Source organism: Podarcis vaucheri (assembly GCF_965113315.1).
Source record: "Podarcis vaucheri genome assembly, chromosome: 10".
Taxonomy (NCBI): Eukaryota; Metazoa; Chordata; class Lepidosauria; order Squamata; family Lacertidae; genus Podarcis; species Podarcis vaucheri.
The window spans coordinates 74,739,361-74,759,864 of record NC_138748.1 but is presented as its reverse complement, the minus strand read 5'-3'; the positions used below and the strand labels follow the sequence as shown (position 1 = coordinate 74,759,864).

The following is a 20,504-nucleotide window of genomic DNA, read 5'->3' as shown; positions in this document are numbered from 1 at the left end:
CATCAGGAAGAACTTTCTGATAGGGAAAGCTGTTTGACAGCGGAATGGACTCCCTGGGAAGGTGGCAGATTCTCCTTCCTTGGAGGTTTCTAAGTAAGAGTTGGGCGGCCATCTGTCATGGAGGCTTAAGCGGAGATCCCTGCATTGCAGGGGGTTGGACTAGATGACCCCTGGGGTCCCTTCCAACTCTACAATTCTATAATCCTATTGTTCCCAAGTTTTTTTTTTAAAAAAAATTTGGCTGCATTTCAATGCCCTCCCAATAACCTACATTTTCTGGGCAGCTGCATTTAAAATGCAATGCAGAACAATGAAAGCAGCATAACATTGTTCTTTTTGGCAGATATAGAATGAAACATGAATCATAAAATTGAGAAAATTGGCCATTCTCGTCCCTCCCCTCCGGGACCCCTCTGCCAATTTTGTATTGTAGGATCCTGGGGAGAACCTCTCTGTTTTTGCCTGTGTAAAACTGCTCCTTATCAACTGATGGAGCTAGCCATAAAATAATGAATTTGAGGTCCGCTTTATTCTCTATGTTTAGCTTCTCCCTTGCCAAGCTCATTTACACACAGAGACACACACACACACACACACACACACAGAGAGAGAGAGAGAGAGAGAGAGAGAGAGAGAGAGAGAGAGAGGTGTTTATTTGGAAGCCTGCAAGCATAGATTGACCTTATTCCAGTGTCCGCGTGCAGGAGTTTGTCCGGAGAGGCTGAGGGTCATCTCTAAAGATAATGGCCTTTCTGTACTTTTAATGAAGGCACATTGTCGCTCAGGCTTCTGAGCTTCCAACGCTTAAAATCTTATCAGAGGTGCGGAAGGAGTTTCTGATGGCCCATTGTCCGCGAATAAAGAACTGGGCTCCCTGTAGATGTGGAACTTTGTAAGGAGCAAATCTCATCCCATTCAGCTCGGCTGCAATGAGAACCAGCGAAGATCTAGGAGTCAAAAGTCCCAGCAGGGAAGAGGATGTTGGAGAGAGGGGGGGGCGTCATTGATGGTTGGGGGGGGAGCAATGTCCCTATTTTCATCCGAGGAATGTTGGAGGGTACGCTATCAGACTTTGAAAAGCTGGCTATCCCTGGGTCAATTCAGTTTTGTTGAATTAATAAAACTAAATAGCTTTCATTGGATTTTGATTAAATGTGTGATCTATCGTTACGGTGTTGAGTGTTATTGTGTTCGTATAATCCATAGTGCATCATGCAAACTGTTATTCTGAATAATGGGTTTTATAAGGGAAGGGGGGCATTGGGGATGGGTTTAGCATGGAACGGGGGGGGGGTCCCTGAAATATAATAATAATAATAATAATAATAATAATAATAATAATAATAATAATATTTATACCCCGCCCATCTGGCTGGGTTTCCCCAGCCACTCTTGGTGGCTTTCAACAGAACATTAAAAACACAATAAAACACCAAACATTAAAAAGCTTCCCTGTACAGGGCTGCCTTCAAATGTCTTCTAAAAGTCAGATAGTGGTTTATTTCCTTGACATCTGATGGGAGGGAGTTCCACAGGGCGGGCGCCACCACCTAGAAGGCCCTCTGCCTGGTTCCCTGTAACTTGGCTTCTCACAGTGAGGGAACCGCCAGAAGGCCCTCGGATCTGGACCTCAGTGTCCAGGCAGAATGATGGGGGTGGAGACGCTCCTCCAGGTATACTGGACCGAAGCCATTTAGGGCTTTCAAGGTCAGCACCAACACTTTGAATTGTGCTCAGAAACGTACTGGGAGTCAGTGTAGGTCGTTTGGGAACCATGGATTTAGGCCAGGAGTCAGCAAAAATTTTCAGCAGGGGGCACGTCCACTGTCCCTCAGACCTTGTGCAGGGTTGGACTATATTTAAAGGGAAAGGGAAAGGGACCCCTGACCATTAGGTCCAGTCGCGGATGACTCTGGGGTTGCAGCGCTCATCTTGTTTTACTGGCCAAGGGAGACGGTGTTTGTCCGCAGACAGCTTCTGGGTCATGTGGCCAACATGACTAAGCCGCTTCTTGCAAAGCCAGAGCAGCGCACGGAAATGCCATTTACCTTCTCGCCGGAGTGGTACCTATTTATCTACTTGCACTTTGACGTGCTTTCGAACTGCTAGGTTGGCAGGAGAGCTATATTGGGGGAGGGGGGAATGAACGAATTCCTATGCCCCACAAATAACCCAGAGATGCATTTTAAATAAAAGGACACATTCTACTCATGTAAAAACACACTGATTCCCGGACCATCCGTGGGCCAGATTGAGAAGGCAATTGGGCCGGATCCAGCCCCCTAGGCCTTAGTTTGCCTACCCATGATTTAGGCTAGGCTATTGTGACAGTGACAGCTGAGGTGTTCAACACAGTGCTGAGGCCAGTTCATGTGGGATGGTGAAGGGGGCCAGTCTGCTGGCAGTGATGCTCCCAACCAGGAGGTCCTGGGCTCCTCGTCTGCCCTGGCCAGCCAGCGAGGTGTGGCTGACTGGGTTACAGGTGTCATAAACCCCCTTGGCAGGGTGAAGTGTTGGCAGCTGCATCCACCTATTTAATTAAATGCAGTTAAATGGAGCTGGAGCTAAAGGGAGCCTGAACGTCCTTGTCCATCAATGAAGACTGGGACCAGATCTCCACATCCTCTGCGTCATTTGGGGGCTATGGGGGGGGGCAGGGGGACTCTTCCACATTTCCCACATGCCCAGAATCTTTCTAGGGGAAAGTGCAACCGGTTCTCCCGGCGGTGAGTCATGTCCTCAGGCATTTCATATCAGCATCTTCTCCAAAACAGCCGCCCTGATTCCATCACCCGCCTTGGTGCTTTCTTTGGCCTCTTATCAGGGATGGTGTTTTCCTCGCCCTTGTCGTTGGCCAAGGAGCCAAGGCTTCACGTCAGCAGCTCTGCAAAAGCACCTTGAGCAAGACTGGGCTTCCTCTTCAACCCATCCAAGCTGCTCCAGCCTTGGCAGCACCAGAGCCCTCGCTTTGCCTTCCATCCTTCTGGCTCCCCTTCTTCACCCTCTTCCTCCTGCCCCCCTTGTCCCCGGCCAGCGTCTTCCATGCCAGACACAGACAAGCAGCTGAGGCAATTGCCTTCCTTTCTCTGCCCAGCGCCTGGCACATGGCTGTCCCCCATCGCCACTCGTCTAGCGGTGGTCTTGTGGTTGGAGCAGATCCTCCAAGCATCCCTCTTTTCCAGGGACAGACCAAGATTTGCAGAAGCCATCCCGGCGCCTTGTTTGTTCCTGAAATGTCCCACTTTTCCTTAGGGCATGGGTATGCAAACTAAGGCCTTCTCAATCCAGCCTGCGAGTAGAATGTGCCTATTTATTTAAAATGCATCTCTGGGTTCTTTGTGGGGCATAGGAATTTGTTCATCCCCCCCCCAAAAAAAAATAGTTTGGACTTCGGCGATCAGCCTTCTTCATGGTCCAGCTCTCACTTCCATACATCACTACTGGGAAAACCATAGCTTGAACTATACGGACCTTTGTCAGCAAGGTGATGTCTCTGCTTTTTAAGATGCTGGGACAGTTGCCATATCTCTCAACCTAACCTCCCTCACAGGGTTGTTGTGAGAATGAAATGGAGGCGCCTGAGAGTGCTGCATACACTGCCCTGAACTCCTTAGAGAAAGAGGTGTGTGTGTGTGTGTGTGTGTGTGTGTGTGTGTTTGTAAAAGGTTCCAAATCAATAACTAATAATCAAATGTCAAAATTTGCAGAAGCAGCCCTGGGCCAAGTGAAATCTGTGACGCTTCTTCACAAGCCCCATCACTAGGGGGCAACACTGCCCAATAAGGATTTTTTATTATTATTTCAGAGAAAAGCTGAGTAAGGAGGTGAAGTGAGGTTTGCAAAATGAGTCACGCTGAGGAGGAAGTGGGTAGCGAAAGGTTTTCCTCCCTCATAACAGCCGAAGTGGTTGACATCTGCTGAAGCTGATGGATAAAAGGAAGTGCTTTTTCCACACAGTGCGTAGGTAAACTATGGAACTCCCTGCCACTGGAGACAGGGATGATGGCCACCCACCTGGCCGGCTTTGAAAGAGGATTGGGCAGATTCCTGGAAGGGGGGAGGCTATCAATGACTTACCAGAGCCGTGATGGGGGGGCAGCAATACTGGAAACCACGGGGGGGGGGAGTGTGCTATGGAGGCCATATGCTCACTGGTTTCCCATTGGGGCGTCTGTTCGGCCCCTGAGAGAACAGGATGCTGGACTGGAAGGGCGATGGGCCTGATCCTGCACTCTATTCTTACGCCCTTATGTCAGGCCAAGGTCAGGGGACAGGCAGTCACAGGGCCCGTCCTGCGTCCCATGAGTAAGGCATGGAGAATATTCTGCCCCCAAATAGTCATGAGTCAGTATCCACCCTGTGATATCTGCCTCAGAGAGGACAGACAGGCCTGGGGTGACTCCCTTGGTCTGGAATCTGCACGGTGCCTGAGAGCCGTGTCGGAAAGCTGGTCACCCCCCTCACATGCCACACGGCTGACATTAAAAGGCTTTCCTGGGAGGATCCCCCCGGTGTCTCCCACCTTTGATCTTCAGATCGACTGCCGTCCAGTTGATGCAGGGCAGTGGGACCAGTTTGCAGGTGGCTACACGTAGAGTTGAGCCGGAAAATAGCTGAAACGCTGCCCAGTTTGAAGGCCAAGCGGGGGAAAGATAAGAACATTGGAAGAGTCTGTTGGATTATTATTATTATTATTATTTATACCCAGCCCTCCCCGGACAGAGCCAGGCTCAGGGTGGCTAACACCAATAAAATCACAGTAAAAACATAATAGGGGGGAAAGAGAGGGGGGAAACCAATTTAAAATCCAAGTTAGAATGCAATTTAAAATGCAGCCTCATTTTAAGGTAGCCGATAAATCAAGACCATAAGGGGAAGGAAACATAAGGGTCAGACTGAGTCCAAATCAAAGGCCAGGCAGAACAGCTCCGTCTTGCAGGTCCTGCGGAAAGATGTCAAGTCCCGCAGGGCCCTGGTTTCTTGTGACAGAGCATTCCACCGAGTCGGGGCCAGGACTGAAAAGGCCCTGGCCCTAGTTGAGACCAATCTAACCTCCTTGAGGCTCGGGACCTCCAAAATGTTGTCATTTGTGGACCTTAAGGTCCTCCGCAGGACATACCAGGAGAGGCGGTCCCATAGATACGAGGGTCCTAGGTCGCATAGGGCTTTAAAGGTCAAAACCAGCACCTTAAACCTGACCCTGTACTCCACTGGGAGCCAGTGCAGTTGGTAAAGCACCCGGTGAATGTGATCCCATGGCAAGGACCCCGTAAGGAGCCTCGTCGCGGCATTCTGCACCTGCTGGAGTTTTTGGGTCCACTTCAAGGGCAGCCCCGCATAGAGCGAGTTACAATAATCAAATCTGGAGGTGACTGTCACATGGATCACTGTGGCCAGATCAGGGCGAGAAAGGCAAAGGACCAGGCAAATGACCCATATAAGCCAGCATCTTGTACTCGCAGGGGCCGAGCGACTGGCTGCCGGAAGCCAGCAACAGGATTCGAACTCAAGAGCAACTCTCCCCTCCTGTGGCTTCCAGAAACCGGGGTTCAGGCTGTGGCGGCTGAGTGTAGCCATCTGGCTAGTAGCCATCGATAGCCCACTCTTCCTCCTCCATGTTTCTGTCCTAATCTTCTTTTAAAGGCATCCTGGTTGGTGGCCTGCCCTGCCTCCTGTGGCGATGAGTTCCATAGTTTAACTATACCCTGGTGCATAGGCTGGTGACTTAAATGAGAGATCAGGGGTGAGTTCCCTCAGCAGTACGAGAGGGAAAGAAAAAGAATGGCCTTCCAGGCAGCCACGAAAGGCGGTGGGTGAAAATGAAAGGTGAAATATCAGAAAGAGCTTCTTAGCTTTTGCCAAGTAGCTGGGGGAGTCTGTGGCAGAATCTGCCCTTGGGGGCTTTCAGGGTGATGGCATCCGTCTACAAGGACGCCCATTTCCAGGCAGGGTTTGGGTCACTGATCTCTAGGGGCTGCTTCCACCTGCCTCTGCAACTTCCCCACTGTCCAGAGGGTCTTGTTCAGCAGTGGAAGAAGTTGTGCAGTGAAGGCATCTAGATACCATACAGTTGCAGAGCTGGGACCCCACGGGTCATCTAGTCCAACCCCCTTCAAAGCAGGAATCACAACGCTGAAGAACCCCTGACAGACGGCCACCCAGCCGTTGTCTAAAAACCTCCAACGATGGATGACATCACCTTCCCAAAAAGTTCAAAGTCTTAAGGATCCCAGCACTGCGTTTTGGACACAAGAGGACAGAATGGCAGAATTGTTGGAAGGGACCCCCAGCGGCCATCTAGCTCAACCCCCTGCAGTGCAGGAACGTAGCGTACAATGACTGGACCCACTGTGACGTGGTGATTCTTTGGCTCATCTACAGGTGGGAAGAAGCCTTCAGTCAGGGACCAAAAGTCCCAGAGAGGAAAATCTCTTCCTGGGTGGGTCTTGACCTCTGCCTTCCTTGGACACGCCTTCATAGTGTGGGGTGTAATCCACTGGGACATCCAAGTACAACATTCCTTGTTTTCCTAGAGTAGACATGCAAGGGAATGTTTGGTCTTAATTTCCTCCTGGCCTGGAGCATCCTTCCTTTTGCATGTGATAGAAGGTGGGTGTGACCTTACCTGTCCAGGTAGCAAAAGGATGAGTCTCTCAGCACACCTCCCTCTTTTTGGCTTCCTTCTTTGTTGGACGAGCTTTGAGCTAGGACTGCTCTTCTGCCTTCTCAGGTAGCAGAAGCACTGCGATTATTTCCCCATATGGGGCAGATCCACGTGTACATATTTGTAACTAAGTCTGCCTTCAAGAATCCAACTGTGAACTGGTATGAGTAAACTTCTTTCATCATCTTTGAATAAGATTGTGGCGCCTTTATTCTTTTAGGAGGGATTCAAGGGAACTTACCAGGAACGTACAATTCAATCTGAGACAGACTGAATTGTATAATAGTGAGAGGCTCACACGAGCCTGCAACCAGCTATCTGCTGTGCATGTAAGAAAGGGGAATAATAATAATAAATTTTATTTATACCCCTCCCTCCCCGGCCAGAGCTGGGCTCAGGACGGCTAACACCAGTAAAATTACAGTAAAAACATAATGGGGGGGGGGACCAATTAAAAATACAGGTTAAAATGCAATTTAAAATGCAGCCTCATTTTAAAAGTAGCCCATAGATCAAAACCCTAAGGGGAGGGAAACGTAAGGGTCAGACTGAGTCCAAACCAAAGGCCAGGCGGAACAGCTCTGTCTTGCAGGCCCTGCGAAAAGATGTCAAGTCCCGCAGGGCCCCGGTCTCTTGGGACAGAGCATTCCACCAAGTTGGGGCCAGGGCTGAAAAGGCCCTGGCCCTAGTTGAGACCAATCTAACCACCTTGTGGCTCGGCACCTCCAAAGTGCTGTCATTTGTGGACCTTAAGGTCCTCCGTGGGGCATTCCAGGAGGTAACTCTGCTAAGTAAAGGAACTTGCTAGCACAAGTTAGGAAGGATATTAATAATCAATATATCCTCTCCTGCCACCCTGAACATTCCCACACCTAGGACGAAGGTGGGTGGACCTCTGCAGAGCCCTTTCCCTTCCCTGCTTGAGACAGAGCTCTGCTTGGCCCATGGCTCCTTTCAGCTGGCACAAGCAGCTGTAAGCTGAGCAGCTGGTAGGGGAGAGTTATGCCTGAGCCCCTCACCTGCTGCACCTGCCTGGGTGCATCAGCCTCTCGACCGCACACAGCCAGAGGGCCGTCATGGGTCTCTGCTCCCATAAAGAGCCAGGAATTCCCCTGCCTGGTTAAGCAACCGGCGAGAGAGAGCTGATTCCGAGTGACAGCGCAAGCAGTCCTGGCTCCTGCCTCCATGGGATTATGGTGCAGGGCTTAGGAGAAAACAAAGAGCCCTCCCTCTGGGTGGAATGAACACCCTATTGCTGGATGGCCTCTCCATGGGGCAGAGAGAGAGAGAAAGAGAGAGATCCCGGCACTGGGACCTCACAGTTGGCTTCCAAGAATTGACAGCTGGGGCCAGTGCCAGATTTACGTACAAGCCAGGCATGTCCAAAGTCCATTTCAGGGGTCTAATCCAGCCCACCAGTTGGTTTAATCTGGACCCTGTGGCAGTATATTTCCTGGGGTAAAACCCTAAAAAAGGTCAACAACTTCAATCCCCAAAAAAGAAATAAGGTCAACAACTTTGGGCAGCCCTCATGGCCCTTCACTTCATCAAACCTGGCCCTCTTTGAAAAAAGTTTGGACACCACTGGATAAGCTAAACAAGCTATAGCTTAGGGCCCCACTCTCTTGGGGCCCCCCAAAAAAAATTAAAGGGGAAAAAACTGGATGTACATTTCCAAAATATAAGATAAAAAACAAATACAGTGGTACCTCGGGTTACAGATGCTTCAGGTTACAGACTCCGCTAACCCAGAAATAGTGCTTCAGGTTAAGAACTTCGCTTCAGGATGAGAACAGAAATCATGCTCCGGCGGCGCAGTGGCAGCAGAAGGCCACATTAGCTAAAGTGGTGGTTCAGGTTAAGAACAGTTTCAGGTTAAGAACGGACGTCCAGAATGAATTAAGTTCTTAACCCGAGGTACCACTGTAAAATAAAACCTACATACAGCAACAGTTTTTTGTGTTGCGTAGGCTCCCGTGATGCAAATCATGGGTCCCTCCTGCTAGCCTGCTCCCTAAAATGTCACTTTTTAATTATGAAACAAATTGAATACACAGGCAGATGTAGGCTCTTTTATTAGCAACACGTGACACAAAATTATTTTTTAAATTGTTTAAGACATTTTTTCTTGACTGCTGCTGAGGACCACGGCAAAATGCGAGCTGGACCACCCAGGGTTAATGGCTTGGCCATTCTGATGATTGGGAAAAATTGGTTTAAACTCCAGTCCCCACAAGACCCAGGAATTTAGGGGTTTGTTTAAATTCTTACTGAATCCAAATATTTAGGGGAGTCTTGCCGCACCCCCCCCCCAATCTTTATAATGCTATTATTGAGCCACAGCATCAGACCCCTGTCAAATAGGTGGCAGAGCCCAGGCTGCCAATTTGGTGCATCCATTCCAGGTTGGAAATCACGTTGGAAATCCTTATCGATCTGTTTTTTAAAAATTGATGCTATAACCTTATTGCATTCGAACACCGACATGATTAACATTCAGGAGGGATTTGAGAACACTCCTGCTCACTCAGGCATTTGATGGCTGAAAGATACTCTTCCTGGCAGCTTGGAACTGATTAGCTGCGAGAACACGTGGCTGCTTTTTCACCTTTTAAGAAAGTGTTTTTGGGTGTCCTCCAACGCTTTGCAAGTTTTAAATTTTATTTTTAGAATCATAGAATTGCCGAGTTGAAAGGGACCCTCGGAGTTATCTAGCACAGCCCCCCGCAATGCGGGAATCACAGCTAGGGAAGCAACTTGCACCCACAAAACCCACAAGGTGTGTGGGGGGGGAGAGCATGTGGGGTCACACTAATCCAAGCCCAAGCACTACCCAGCTTCTCTGACTTTTCCAAGGTGGACTTTCCTTCCTGGGAGGTTTTAAAGGAGAGGTTGGGTGGCTGTCTGTCCTGGATGATTGCGCTGAGATTCCTGCATTGCTGGGAGTTGGACTGGATGACCCTCGGGGTTCCCTTCTACAGTTCTAGGATTCTATAATTCTGAACCCAGAACATACCTGTCCTCTTGGCATAGGCCACGCGTGAAAAAGCGAGTGGTCTGACCCTTGTTTGCACGGATCATGGCACACCTCCTTTGGAAGGAGCGGCAAAATGCAGACCCAGGTGACTGCGATGGAGTCAGCTCTGCCCAAGACTAAAATTGGGGGGAGGGGGGAGAGAGAAACACCAACTCTGACACTATTGCACTCCCTTGCAGACAACCACCCTGCCTGGAGACAGAGAGTCAGGTTGTGCATCTGCAGCAGTGACCAGAGGAGGAATGACGGCTGGGAGGAGGACAGAGAGAAGAAATGCCATGGGGCTTCTGCAGCAGAACAACCGGACGTCTTCATCTTCCCCTGCTGCAACAAAACATGTCTCTCTGATATTGGTCTCTGCAGCCACAGCAGGCGCTGCGAGGTCCCAACAGTTTGTTGTTGTTTAGTTGTTTAGCAGTGTCCGCCTCTTCGTGACCCCCTGGACCAGAGCACGCCAGTCCCTCCTGTCTTCCACTGCCTCCGGCAGTTTGGTCAAACTCATGCTGATAGCTTCGAGAACACTGTCCAACCATCTCGTCCTCCGCTGTCCCCTTCTCCTTGTGCCCTCCATCTTTCCCAACATCAGGGTCTTTTCCAGGGAGTCTTCTCTTCTCCTGAGGTGGCCAAAGTCTTGGAGCCTCAGCTTCACGATCTGTCCTTCCAGTGAGCACAGTTTGACTTCACCTCAAAGGCACACTCTTCCATTGTCTCCAGAGACAGACAGGTGCCAATAACAAAAACCGCACCCTCCCCCTGGGTGCTATGGGTTCGGTTTCTGCCATTGTGCTGGGCTGGGTCACCTCAGGGTTATGCTCAGAAGCCCTGAAAACCGGCCTCGAATTCAGCATGTGGAGTGTGGACTAAGGTTTAAAACTGAGGCTTTTAAAATTTCTGGACCTCTTCCCACTCTCTCCTCACCAGAGAGCAGGCTCTTCCCCCAGGGCAGGACGAAGGAAAACGCATGGGGGGGGGCAGCACTCGTGAGGCGGCTCACAGCATCTCCTTACAACCCGGACAGCTTTATAAGTAGCTTAGACATGTCCACAGGAGGAGAGGGCTGCTGTCGGCTACCACCACGATGGCTTCTCTCTGCCTCCATTAAATAAGTTGGAGTTCTTGTAATATGCCAGGGAAAAAGCACACCAATGTAAGTTTCAATGGTGGGAGGGGTCCCTACTCGCAAATCAATAGTCAGTTGTAACAAAAACTAATCCATTCAAAAGTATGTATTCTGACAAGGATTGCAAACTCAAATAGAGATTACAAACTCAAACTCATAAGCATATGTATAACACAATAATTCGTTACAGTATTAAAGATAAGAGTTTATGAGTAGAGATAAGTTCATGTTAGTCCATATTCAGATTTGACGTGAAGATCTTAGTTTCCTTCATTGAGCAGAAGTCAATTATAGATCAGAGACCAGGACAGGGCCCCATTTCGATGTATTCACCTTCATCAGCTGGAAGTATCAAACATTACATGAAAATACATTAGAATTCTAAATTATCATAAATTATGAAACAATATTATACAACATTTGGTTCCTTACCTAATTTTTAAGGGGTCGTGTAAGTTTGAAGAATTCATATAAATATATCCTGTTATTTTCTACGTTTCTCAGAGATAACAACTGAAAATATTGAATATTGATAATAATTACATGTGTTGAATCGAATTAAAAACTCTAAAGCAGCATATAATCATATGATTCCTCACCTAAGTGTGGGTAGATCAACGTGTATCTTGAGCTTTTCTGTGTGTTTTTAATTTGGAAGAAAGCCTATTACCTTTTATATGCATTTAAAGGGGTAGATGAAACTCTGCCTCCAGCAATTCTTCTGAGCCCCAGTTGTTGGAAAGCACCAGAGGGAAGAGCTGATCTTCTGCTCAAATCTTGCCTTCCGGTTTCTCACTGGGGCATCTGGCCTGGGGGAAGAGGTTGCCAGACCAGATGACCCCTGGCCTGATCCCTCAGACCAGGGGTCGGCAACCTAAGGCCCGGGGGCCGAATGTGGCCCAATCACCTTCTCAATCTGGCCCGTTGGCGGTCCAGGAATCAGCGTGTTTTTACATGAATTGAATGTGCCCTTTTATTTTAAATGCATCTCTGGGTTATTTGTGGGGCATAGGAATTCGTTCATTTATCTTTTTCAAAATATAGTCCGGCCCCCCACAAGGTCTGAGGGATGGTGATGCTGAAAAAGTTTGCTGGCCCCTGCCAAAGACTCCTGTTCTTCCGTGCTGGTTCCCGCATTTCTGAGGCTTTGCAGGGCATATCCTTCCTCTGGGGTGTGTGTGCTTGGACGAGAGGAGGACCCTGCGCTGGACTGGGCTGGGGGGAGGAAGGGAGGGGAGGGAGATTGAGGGCAGCCAACTTCACGCTGGACATTGGAGGGGGGTGTTACGGGCAGCAGCTTGACCAGCCGATTCCTGGCTGCCTGTTCTGCTTGGCTGCAGCCATCCTTCCCGGTAAAGGATTAGCAGGACAAGAGGTGCTAATCAGGAGTAGTAGCACCTGCTGACTGGGCTGACAGTCAGATGACCTGTGTTATGGGAAGCGGCCTGGCAGAGGGATGCCAGGGCAGGGCGCCAGGCAGAGAGCAAGACCTAAACTCCCAGAACTAGTCCCAGGCACAGGGACAGTGCCGGATTTATGTGTAAGCTAAACAAGCTATAGCTTAGGGCCTCACTCTCTTGGGGCCCCAAAAAACATTAAAGGGGGGGGGGAAATGGATGCACATTTCCAAAAAAAGAAGATAAAAAAGAAAATAAAACCTACATTGTGTTGTGTAGGTTCCTCTGATGTAAGTCATGGGCCCCGCCTGCTAGCCTAAAATATCACTGGTTTGCTCCTTTCTATATATAGGGTGCCTACATTCTGCATGGACTAGTTGCAAATGGCTTGAGATATCTATTAGGTCCATAAATTACCATATCGCATATATTCAACACAAAAAACAGCGACCATTTGTTGTTGACAAAGGACAGCTGGACATATCCAAGGGCACAATTACCTTCAGGAGCTGAGGGCCTCATCCAACCTAAATCTGGCCCTACATGGGAGAAGGTTCTCACTAAACAAGCTGGCAAGGCAGCCAGCTTCCCAACTCCACAGCATTCTTCTTACTGGTTAAAGCAGGCAGCGTGCTGAAATCAGAAAGGAGGCTGCTTCCTGGGAGGAATGGCCCCTGGCTGTCCCTGGCCCTGACTGGGAGGGAAAAGTAGATGGAGGGCAATTTCTCTCCCTCTCTCCCTCTCTGCTAACCCAGGAACTTGCAAACATCCAAGGAAGCTGAAGGCTGGAGGGTTCAGGGCCGACAAAAGAAAATCCTTCTTTGTGCAGTGCAAACGATGGAACCGGCTGCCCCAGGAGGCAGTGATGTTCAAGCCAGTTGTGGGGCCTCCTGCCTCCTCAGGAGTGTGGGAAGGTTCAGGGTGGCAGGAGAGGATATATTGATTATTAATATCCTTCCTAACTTGCGCTAGCAAGTTCCTTTACGTAGCACAGTTTACATTCCCCTTTTTACATGCACAGCAGATAGTTGGTTGCAGGCTCGTGTGAGCCTCTCACTACTATACAATTCAGTCTGTCTCAGATTGAATTGTATGTTCCTGGTAAGTTCCCTTGAATCCCTCTTAAAAGAATAAAGACGCCGCAATCTTATTCAAAGTCAATAAAAGAAGTTTACTCACATCAGTTCACAGTTGGATCCCTGAAGGCAGACTTAGTTACAAATATGTACACGTGGATCTACCCCATACGGGGGAATAATCCCAGTGACTGCAGACTAGCAGTCACTGCAGTCCACATGAGGAAAGGAAGATGGAAAAGAGGAATGAGAGGCAGCATGTCTTGTCCTTTTGTTACCTGGACAGGTAAAGTCCTGTCCACCTCTAGTCACATGCAAAAGGAAGGATGCTCCATCCAGGAGGAAACAGGAAGTTATAGAGATGATAGATAGAGATAGATAGATAGATAGATAGATAGATAGATAGATAGATGATAGATAGATAGATAGATAGATAGATAGATAGATAGATAGATAGAGTGGTGCCCGCAAGACGAATGCCTCGCAAGACAGAAAACTCGCTGGACGAAAGAGTTTTCCGTTTTGGAGGTGCTTCGCAAAACGAATCTCCTATGGGCTTGCTTCGCAAGATGAAAATGTCTTGCGAGTTCCTGCGGGTTTTTCCCCCTCCCCCCCTTTTTCTAAGCCGCTTATCCGCTTATCCGATAAGCCAATAAGCCGCTAAAAGCCGCTAATAGCCCTAATAGCGCTAATCCGCTAATCCAGCAATGGGCTTGCTTCGCAAGACGAAAAAACCACTAGACGAAGAGACTCTCAGAACGGATTCTTTTCGTCTTGCGAGGCACCACTGTAGATAGATAGATGATAGATAGATAGATGATAGATAGCTAGAGATAGATGATAGATAGATAGACAGATAGACAGATAGACAGATAGACAGATAGACAGATAGACAGATAGACAGATAGATAGATGATAGATGATAGATAGATAGATATAGATAGATAGATAGATAGATAGATAGATAGATAGATAGATGATAGATAGATAGATAGATAGATAGATAGATAGATAGATAGATAGATAGATAGATGATAGATAGATAGATGATAGATAGATAGAAGATAGATAGATAGATAGATAGATAGATAGATAGATAGATAGATAGATAGATAGATAGATAGATAGATATAGATAGATGATAGATAGATAGGTAGATAGATAGATAGATGATAGATAGATAGATAGATAGATAGATAGATAGATAGATAGATAGATAGATAGATAGATATAGTCTTGTTCGTCTATCTGGACGTTGACTTGCTGCTCTCCTGGGTGGCCTGAGGTCTCCTGAGGACAAGGAGCGAGGGAGGTGAAGAGGGTCTGCACTGATGAGTCAGGCCCAGAAGATTGGTGGGCTTGGCCAGGGGCGCAGAGCGGGAGGGGGGTTCATAGGCAGCCTCCCCCCCTATACTCTCCCCCACACAGAGCCACAACCCAGCACATCCTGAACTGCAGGGCACAAGGCTCCTGTGTACATGCTGGTACACTCAAGGGATTATGGCTGCCCTGTATCAAACCATCCCCTTTTGATAGTCCTTCCTTCATGGAGCAAAATAAAAGTGGACCGGTGTAGATCCGATGTATGGTTGATTTTCTATGAATTTATAACAGAAACGTCGAGTATGTCATGTGTGAGTTTGTCGTGTTTGTACAAACTGAATGATGGGGGGGGGGTTCCTGCAACAGCACCCACAATCTGGGGCCCAAGTCAGCGCCCCTGTGTGATTGGCATCAAGTGCCTCCAATGCTTTGCTATCTGCCCACCCCCTGCCACCACCTTTGGGACTGGCGGGTTCCACCCACAGGCACCCCTGGGATTGAGAGGAGCCCTTTTCTGTGACTGGGCTGGCTGCCCTCGAATGCTCCGGGGCGAATGCTTCTCACGGTGCCTGGAGAGACCTTGACCTTGAGAGACAGAGCGCCGCCGCAGGCCAGGAGCCTCATCTGAGCTGCAGCAGGTGACGGGCCCTGCAATGCAATCGGTGGAGGTCTGGACAGCTGAGGACACAGCATTCCTGCCTGGTGACGGGTGCTCATGCCAAAAGCATGAAATGGCCAGGCTTGTTCCTGCTCATGGCAGCTGCTGGCTCACAGGTATTGGAGAGGCAGCCACCTGCTCCCAATTCACAGAACTGTCTGCAGGTGGAGGCAGGGCCACTGGGAGGAGGGCTGACTGTCACCAGGGCTAAGGTGAGTTATCTAGTTATCTCCAGCTTGGACAACTGCCATGCCCTCTACGTGGGGCTACCTTTGAAGGTGACCTGGAAACTACAACTAATCCAGAATGCGGCAGCTGGACTGGTGACTGGGAGCGGCCACCAAGACCATATAACACCAGTCCTGAAATACCTACATGGCTCCCAGTATGTTATCTGAGTACAATTCAAAGTGTTGGTGCTGACCTTTAAAGCCCTAAACGGCCTCGGCCCAGTAGACCTAAAGGAGCATCTCCACCCCCATCGTTCTGTCTGTGCACTGTGGTCCAGCGCCGAAGGTCTTCTGGCGGTTCCCTCACTGCAGGCAACCAGGCAGAGGGCCTTCTCAGTGGTAGCACCCACCCTGTGGAACGCCCTCCCATCAGAGGTCAAGGAAATAAACAACTATCTGACTTTTAGAAGACACCTGAAGGCAGCTGTGTTTAGGGAAGTTTTTAATGTCTGATGTTTTATTGTGTTTTTAATATTCTGTTGGGAGCCACCCAGAGTAGCTGGGAAGGCCTGCCAGATGGGTGGGGTATAAGAAAAAAATTATTATTATTATGAAAAGCAGGCCCAGAAAACAGGTGGGTGGAGAGAGCTTTAAGTCATTTCCCTAAGGACCGTTGTTCTGGGCACTTGGCCCTTACCACTCGACCAACTGGATCTGCCACAAATGCCACCATTATACCTGCTCCACACTGGTAAGAACTGGCAGCACCTAAACTATGGAACTCCCCACCTATTGATATCAGGCAGGCACTTTATTTTCTTTTCTTTTAATAAATATTTATTAAGAATTTTCCATTTTAAAAAGCCAAAAAGAAAAAAACAAAAAGAAAAATTAAAAACATATACAGTTTACAATCCTTATTTTCTATAACATATTTCCCTGACTTCCCTGCACCTCCCCTTCTTATATTCCAATTCCAATTGTAAATTCAACAAGTTCTTGTCCCCAATTTTTAACCTTTTTATACTTAATTCATTTTAAAAAAACAATTTTACCTTATAAGCCTCAAAATTTATACCTCGGTACTCATTCTTAAATCCTTTTTTCTAAAGTCGACCCAAATTCCCTTCCACGAATTCCCCACTTTTCATACTGATAACAAAACAAAATAAAAAGACAAATTATAATTATACACCCTTTGGATCCCCAAACCCCACCCCATCCCCTTTCCCGGTTTCAATCCCCAACAAATGTCCATCAGTCTTAATCTGCTATCAGCCTGGAGATCTCACGTCCGAGGCCCTTAATTGTCTCTCAGTTCCTCTCTGCCGGGTTTTTTTTTATAGTCCTTAATATTAAACACCAGATCTCGGAGATGCTCTAACCCGATGGGGACAATACTTCCTCCAGCCAGACCACCATACTTCAGGCAGGCACTTTCACTGTACTCTTTCCAGTGCATGCTGAAAACATTTCTGTTTAGACAGTGGAGTGGATTCCCTCGGAAGGTGGCGGACTCTCCTTCCTTGGAGGCTTTTAAGCAGAGGTCGGATGGCCATCTGTCATGAATGCTGTGGCTGAGACTCCTGCACTGCAGGGGGTTGGACTGGATGGCCCTTGGGGTCCCCTCCAACTCTGCCGTTCTAGGATTCTGTGATAATTGTGTATGCATGTTTGCCCCAAGCCCAGCTACATTACTCCGCTATTGCACAAGCTACCCCAAATGAGGGCATTACAGCACAGATCCTGCAACACACCTTCTATCCCCAGGTCCTGTTTTCCATTGTGGAGACATGGGTGACATAGGAAGGGTACGGGAGGCCAAAAGTTGTTGGCATCTGTCTGTCCTAAGAGACGAGGGAGTGAGCCTTCAGGGATGAAGTCAAACCAGTGGAGAATCACAGCGCCTGCTGTGGCTGCAGAGACTGGAAACACGGAACTGCTGCCTCCCGCCTTGTTTTTGCTGAGTTAGCAGTGCTGAAGTGGCCTCCCTGAGGCGCAAGCCTGGGCAGAGTGTCTGCAGGTCCTGGGCTACCCTGGCAGCGAGACCACCCCTCTCTTGGCCTGACTGTTGGGGTCCCAAGGAAAGCAGAGCAATCTGTTTGGCACCAGCTTGGCTGCAGGAGACATAAAAGGTGCATCCAACTGTCTTCTCCTGAGCCTTTTCTTCTCCCAAAGATATCCCGCAAGCCCTCTTTCGTCCTGGCGGCTGAAGGAAGACAACGAAAGGAACATCCTCCTTTGGAAAGCATTGCAGTTAGACTCACACTTTGTGCCGTTGAGGTGGGTCCAAGGCCATTCATCTCCAGAAGTCCACCTGTGGAAAATGTGGATATCCTGCTAAGCGAAAGGGAAAGTATAACTGGACTGCTAAGGCCAAGAGGCGCAATACTACCGGAACTGGCCGTATGAGGCATCTGAGAAAAGGTCTACCACAGATTCGGAAATGGATTCCGTGAAGGAACAGCACCAAAGCCCAAGAGAGCTGCTGTTGCAGCAACCAGCTCATCTTAAGGACTCAAATATCTTTTTAAAATACAGTGGTACCTCGTGTTACATACTCTTCAGGTTACAGACTCCACTAACTCAGAAATAGTGCTTCAGGTTCAGAACTTTGCTTCAGGATAAGAACAGAAATTAGGCTCCGGTGGTGCGGCGGCAGCAGAAGGCCCCATTAGCTAAAGTGATGCTCCAGGTTAAGAACAGTTTCAGGTTAAGAGCAGACTTCCAGAACGAATTAAGTACTTAACCCAAGGTACCACTGTAAATGGCCTGAAATTTTAAAAAAATCAAAAAGAAAGAAAGAAAAAAGATATCCCGCAAGGCAGTGTGTGATGGCCTGGGAATCTGATTCAGAGGGTGAACCGGAGGAATCCCAGCCTGCACAGGAGTCCCCGCCTCCAGGGCCGGCTGAACTGGGTCAGGGCCTTGATTCTGAGGTGCCTGCACCTGTGCCGGATCCTCAGGAGCAGGCACCAGGTGAATCCACTCTGGCTCCAGAGGTGGTTGAGGACTCAGTGGCTACAGGTGAGTCTCCCCCTGGGCCCAGTAACCCTTCAGCCTCTCCTGAACTGCAGAGGCTCAGGGCAGAGAGGCAAAGGGAACTGGTTTCTCCCAGGAGGAGTGCTCACCTCCAGGCCAGGAGAGGCAGGTCTCCTGGGGGCCGAGACCACCCCCTGGCCTCAGAGAAGATAAAGGCCAGTCAGCCCGGTCCCAGGTTGCGGGAGCAACGTCGTTGTTGAGTACCTGTTCCTGCCCGGACCCAGACCTGACCCTCCAGTGTTCCTGTCCCCGCCCGTCTTCCTGCTTCGGACCTCGCCTCGCTCTTTGTGAACTGTTTCCAGGCTAGTGACCCAGGACCAGACTTTGACTACGCCAACGGTAACCTTCCCCCCGGGACCAGCACACAGTGGGTAGGGAAGATGGGAAAAGGCGGTGGTTTTCCCCATTGAATTTTCCTTGCACCTGCTTTCTATTTGACCTCAAGTTGTGAGGTCACCAAGGGTGCAGCTGGAGTCTGAAGGCCAGCGAGTCCCCTGATGTTCCTTTCCCTTCTCTCTGCCCTGATTTGGGGCTTACATCAGAGGGGCAGCTATGCCAGCCCCTCTGGTGGGGCTTGACTTAAACCAATTTGCCCTTCCACTGCAAACAGTTGTCAAGGCGGGTGACCATAAATAGCCGCTCGGTTCTCTCGGCAGCCTAACATGGTCAAGCGGCCTTAAGACCCCGCCAGACGTGGCCGCCGCCTGGATGCCTGGAGTTCCTCGTCCCATTGAAGCTTCGCTCGTAGCCACTGGATGACTTCAACAGCCACAGAGAAGCCCGGCTGTGTCTCTGATCTGGCACGTGCAACTGGCACGCAGAATGTCCCATGACTGTCCTTTGCACCTCGGATGACGTCCTTCCCTCTCACGCTGCACATCATGTTTCTTGCACCTGATCCTGCTCTCTTTGTGCTGCTCAAGAGGAGGCACAGGCCTGGATGCAGAGGCGAGGAATTCTTCCACTGCTCACACTTCCCTTTTCTGGAAATACAATCTGCCCTGGAGTCTGGCCAAGACTTCATTCCAAGAACGGCTCCACGAGGCTCGGCTGCAAACCTGCGTGCGTTCCTACCAGAGGGTGCTTGGGGAATTCAAGATTTCATTCAAGAGTTCCTTTCATTTGGTAGCGTTCCACCAATCTCAGGCAAAGGGCAAATGCCACCAGAAAACTCCCATGTATGAATCCATTTCTTTTCTGTTCCTTGACAGTAGACTGCTGCAGAAACTTAACTTGCCTATCCTGATTTCACACACACACACACACACACACACACACACACACACAAACACACACACCGTATGGCAGCTGCCAAACCTTCAAGGAGCGAGAGACCCAGATGTTTTTGTGCGTAAATGTTTCACAAGTCTTTATGCTGTGTGGGCTGCATAGGCTCTCTTGGTGGAAAGCTTGCGAGGGATTTCACGGGGGACAGACAGGCCAAAACACTTCAGGGATCAAGGAATTATGAGAATGTGGGCGCTTTTTTATTCAAATACTTATATGCTGCCTTTTACAAGGGCATCACAAGGCAGAGTAGAACAAATGAGATACTATTACACTCCATTCCAGTCTCCAAGCAGTGAGAGACTCTGGGGGTTCCAGGCTCTTACGAAGGTCAGCGGAGACCGTGGTGTCTTTAGTATATCTGGTTTTATTGACACATATATACAACCTGAGAAGAAGATGGAGGGGCCCATGGCATTAACACCCCAAAGCTCTTCCTTCTCCATTATTCTCAGCTTTGGATTCAGCACAGATCAAGCCCGTCTCTGTTTCTCCAGCTTCCAATTTGCTTCCAACTCCGTTCTCTCACACACTGCTGTGTCTCTTGTGTAGCTAGATGAGGGCGTGGAGGAAAGGCCCATCCGTTAATCTGGAGGGCTCCCTCACTCAGCTTTAGCTCTTGCAACGGAACCCATTCTTTTGGTTCAGGTAGGTAGCTGTGTTGGTCTGGCGCAGTCAAAATAAATAAAAATTACAAATTGTCCAGCCACACCTTAGAGACCAACTAAAT

The 20,504-nt window shown here is 49.0% G+C and overlaps 1 pseudogene across 1 annotated transcript; it reads left to right on the top strand.

Annotated features, from left to right (window-relative positions):
• The first annotated feature begins 2,370 nt into the window (after positions 1–2,370).
• On the top strand, positions 2,371–17,977 carry LOC309542343 (large ribosomal subunit protein eL37 pseudogene; annotated as a pseudogene). The gene is made up of 3 exons: positions 2,371–2,461; positions 3,035–3,068; positions 17,661–17,977. The product of its transcript is annotated as a large ribosomal subunit protein eL37 pseudogene (transcript).
• Positions 17,978–20,504: the final 2,527 nt, after the last annotated feature.